Here is a 5,259-nt window from a genome sequence, read left to right on the forward strand (position 1 = left end):
ATGGTCTCGATCTCCTGACCTCGTGATCTGCCTGCCTCAGCCTCCCAAAGTGCTGGGATTACAGGCATGAGCCACCACACCCAGCAAAGACTCAAATTATTAAGAACAGGGGGTAGACATACCACTAACCTTACATGAATGACAAGGATTATCAGGACTCTAAGGGACTATTATGCCAACAAATTAGAAAAGATATGTGCAATGACCTTGCTTATAATGGAAAAAGATCAGAAGTCATCTCTATGTCCATAAATTGGGGACGGAGTAGATGCATATGTAAAAATATCAATAGACCTACATGACATACTGTTGAATTTTAAAAAGCAAGTTGTAGATAAATATGTTTAGTATAATATCTTCTTTTTTTTTTTGAGATGGAGTTTTTCTCTGTTGTTTAGGCTCGAGTGCAGTGGTACGATCTTGGCTCAGTGCAGCCTCCACTTCCCGGGTTTAAGCAATTCTCCTGTCTCAGTCTCCCAAAGAGCTGGGAATACAGATGCCTACCACCATGTCTGGCTAATTTTGTATTTTTAGTAGACACAAGGTTTCACTGTGTTGGCCAGGCTGGTCTTGAACTCCTGGCCTGAAATGATCCGCCCACTTTGGCCTCCCAAGGTGCTGGGATTATAGGCGTGAGCCACTGCACCTGAACCAGTATAATATCTTTTATGTAAATATACACTAAGTGATATTCTGAAGTTTCTATGGGTAGGTGTAGGTGTGTGTTTGTGTGTGTGTGTGTATGTATGTGCGTGCGCGCACGTATGGGGAAGGACGTGCACCAGAACTAATAACAGAGTTTAACAGAGAGAAGGTGGTGAAACACCAGGGCTGGGAGTTAGGGGTGGGGGAAAAAGGAGGAAAACTGTATCTTTATTTATAATGGTTCATATTTTTGAAGGAAAATATATTTCTGTATAGTTTGTGAAATCTGAATTGCTTTTTAAGGAAATAATAGCTTAATAAATGGTGCCCAAATCTTGATTCATTTAGGAAATTACAAATTTGGTAGTTTTACATGGATATGGCCTTGGATAAAAATGAACATTAAAAACATTTTTTTCTACATTTGCTTATACATATGAGTATATTTGCCACTGTCAGGTCTAAATGAAAAAGGCTTTAAAAACACTATTATATGAAAAATAAAGATTAAACACAAAAGATTAAAATAAATACTAACAAACATAAAGCTCATTTGAACCCTGACGTAGTTCTGAATCTATAAAATATCTATTACTTCATTAAAGGTGCAAATGTAATGTCTAGAGGAACAAATTGGCTTATAGTTTAAAATGACAGACCAGTGAATTTGCCTAGTTTCCTAGACCCTAATGATGCAGATGCTGAGTGTAGCTTTAGGCATTTTTCAACACCAAGCCTTCAGAATGAAAAAGTACATGGCTCATTGCCAAATACTTTTGCCAAGTCCCAATTTACAAGCACTATTCAGCTCATTTGCACTTCTATCTTGATCCTGAGTGTTGGTCTATTAAGAAATAATAAAATCATGACATTGTTCCTTGGGTAGAGCGAGCCATGACCTTGGTAAATCTCATCCCGGGAACAAAAATATCCAGAAATGTCTTTAAACTTTCATTTTCTATTGAACTGAACACTTCCTATGGGAACCTCCTAGGTTCATCCCAAAAGGCAGGATTTCCTCATTGAGATAAGTCATGAATGGCAGAGTCTCATTCTTTCTCAATTATTTGGTCAAAAAAATCATAGCTATGAATAGAAGAAAATAGTTCAGAAAATAGAAGAAAATAGTTCAGTCCTAATTTCGCTTTTCATTCTAAATAGGGGAGGATTTGCTAGTGCTCACTTCCCTGAGTGCTTAAATTAATCATCCCAAGTGTCTCCTATCAATAAATGTAGAACAGACTTCCACAGGCTGAGAGTTAGGGTCTAAAATTAAGGATAAGTTATATATTCAAGAAACTCTGGTATTAGTATAAAAGAATTATGAAACTTAGGAAAGGAGTTAATAGGAGCCATCATCAACAGATTGCTGAAGGAAGAGATGACAGTGAACCTCTGTTGTTTTTGTCTGCTCAGAATCAGTTCCTTTCTTCTGGTGATAGGATCCTGAGTCCTTTTGCAGAATCATCCCTCTTCCACTCTCAGTTCATGAGGTTCAGGTTGGACTATTCTGACCACCTGGCTCTAGGAGTGGGCACATGACTCAGATTGGGCCAGTAGAGAATTCCATACCTCAAGTTAAAGTAATAGATTCATAGATGAGATGGTCACTTGACTCACACCAAGCTAATGAGAATCCAGGAGGTTTCTGGCACTGCTGGGGAAAACGTGCTATGTCTTGTGTTGGTAGAACTTCATTCTGAAGCTCTGCATAGTCCTGTTTACAGAGACTGCCTACCAGAAAATAAAGCCAACATTGAGAAGAGCTAGGCCAAGGGAAGGTGACAGTATCCTGATGGCATTTTGTGAGACCTGAAGTTAGCATCATGCCTTGAACTTCTCAGTTACATGGATCATTTTAATTTCCTTTGTAATTTGAATGAGTTTTTGGCCAATAACAACCAAAATAATTTTGACTGATACACAGTAATGCAGTGTGTTTAGGTGTTAGGCAAGCCTTTCCAGAGGCTGCCCTTCTACTCTGCTCATCTAAGTCCTATTTCTTTTCAAAGACCAATTAAAATATTGTGTTATCCTTGCAGCCTTTTAAAATCCCATCAGATCTTTGTAAATCCCTCCTACTTTTAATTTCCCAAAGCATTTGTTTTCAATTGTCAGTTACTATCCCTGCTCATTTTATTTTAAATATATTCACACATCCTCTCTCTCCATATTGATTATAGTAAAATCCCAAGGTTAAGAACCACATGTAGTAATGCATTCCTTTATCTCAGTGCTTTCAGTAGATTACGGCTTCAGTAAATGTTTGCTAATACATTGTAAGAGCTGCAGTATCTGTGATGCAGTTTTGTGTTCCATCTCAACTAACCCCAACACATGGACAACATACACACTTACCCTTAACCCAACACATATACACCATGTATACAGACCCCTAAACATACACACATTCTGAAGTCACTGATGCAGGGTGAGCTCCTTTTTATGTATTACCCTAAAGACCTATTTGGCGGAGCAAAGGGAGAGTGGGGAGAGGGAGAGCATCAGGAATAATAGCTGATGCATGCTAAGCTTAATACCTAGGTGATGGGATGATCCTTGCAGCTAACCACCATGGCTCTGTTAAGCTATGTAACAAACCTGCACGTCTTGCACATGTACCCAAAAACTTAAAATAAAAGTTGAAAAAAAAAATAAAAGATCCTATTTGGGAGAGGACAATTCTAGTAACTAAGTTCCTTAGGATTCAGAAATGGCTGAATGACAAGGATAGAAGTGCATGGTTTCCTCACACCCATCTCAACTGACATGAAAAGGAATGAGGGGAAAAGCCGTGTTGAGGAGAAAGGCAAGTCTGAGTGAGTAGTCTCTAACCCAGGAGAAGACCTGTGCCTCGTAGCCGGCGCTAGAGTAAAAACAGTAAAATGATTTTTTGCTGCATCATAAGTACATGTTAGAGCAAACACCCAGGCACAGGCCTTGAAATAAATTATACAGGACTTGTAAGGAGTAGGATTTGGGCGGGTGAGAATTTTAATAGTAATGAAAATATGACTCAGGTCTTGGCTCTCCCCTAAGGCCTTTCCAACTCTCTGACCTTGGTTTCATCATTGCTCTGCTGCGTGGAAAGAAGAGAGTGAGCGGAGTCCCATGGAGCGAAGTGTTTTTCCTTTCCCTTTCTTCCAGCTTCTCTGGGTGAGTGGGGTGAAAAGTTATATAAGGTGATGTCTACCAGAGTGGTGAAAGAGAAAATCTTCACCGAAAGAAAAAAATGAGGCCAGGCGTCGTGGCTCATGCCTGTAATCCCAGCACTTTGGGAAGCCAAGGCAGACGGATCACCTGAGGTCAGGTGTTCAAGACCAACCTGGCCAAAATGGTGAAACCCTCCCCTTCACTAAACAAAAAACAAAACAAAACAAGTTAGCCCAGTGTGGTGGCAGACGCCTGTGGTCCCAGCTACTCAGGAGGCTGAGGCAGGAGAATCGCTTGAACCTAGGAGGTAGAGGCTGCAATGGACCGAGACTGTGCCATTGCACTCCAGCCTGGGCAACAAAGTGAGACTGTCTCAAAAAAAAAAAAAAAAAAAGAAAAGAAAACAAAATGAATTTAAAAAAAAATTAAAGAAAGCAGTCAAGAAGTGAGAACACTCAAGGTCTAGAAGTCACTGAGGGGAGGTGTTTCAGTAGCTACCACTATTGCAGTGAGTATCAAAGAGACTCGTCCTGGTAGAATTTCACAAATAGTCATAGAATAGCTCGCCTTTACTGTAGATGTGTGATGTCCTAGGTACTACATTAGCGCTTTACATTTGTCTCCTCACGCAACCTCTTCTTACCTGTGTGTGAGGTTGTATCAACATTCTGATTCTTACAGATGGGGAAACTGAGGCTTATAGAGAGTAAGAAGTTCTTTTAATACTACACAGCAAGTGAGCAATGGAAACAGTCTTAGAGTTCAAGATCCTCTTATCCCATCCTTTCAACCTCTCCAAAATATGAAATAAGATGGTACTCAGAGAAATACCTTTGCTCCTTCCTTGGCAAAAATTCTTAGGGAAGCTACATCATAAAGAAACAAAAATAGAAATTCGTCCTGGTGCCTAAAAATCCCAAGTGCCCAAAGTCTAAATATAGTGTAAACAGTTTCTCCTTATCCACAGTTTTGCTTTCTGAGGTTTCAGTTACCTGCAGTCAACTGTGGTCTGAAAATATTACAGTATTTTTAGAGAAAGAGAGACACGACATTCACATAATCTGTTTTTTTTTTTTGAGACAGAGTTTCTCTCTCGTTGCCCAGGCTGGAGTGCAAATGGCGCGATCTCGGCTCACCGCAACCTCCTCCTCCCAGGTTCAAGCAATTCTCCTGCCTCAGCCTCTGGAGTAGCTGGGATTAAAGGCATTCACCACCATGCCTGGCTAATTTTGTATTTTTAGTAGAGACAGCTGTCTCCATGTTAGTCAGGCTGGTCTAGAACTCCCGACCTCAGGTGATCCGCCCGCCTTGGCCTCCCAAAGTGCTGGGATTACAGGCATGAGCCACCACACCCAGGTAATTTTTGTATTTTTAGTAGAGACGGGGTTTCACCGTGTTAGCCAGAATGGTCTCGATCTCCTGACCTCGTGATCTGCCTGCCTCAGCCTCCCAAAGTGCTGG

This window comes from Colobus angolensis, unplaced genomic scaffold, assembly GCF_000951035.1.
Source record: "Colobus angolensis palliatus isolate OR3802 unplaced genomic scaffold, Cang.pa_1.0 Scaffold56, whole genome shotgun sequence".
Classification (NCBI taxonomy): Eukaryota; Metazoa; Chordata; class Mammalia; order Primates; family Cercopithecidae; genus Colobus; species Colobus angolensis.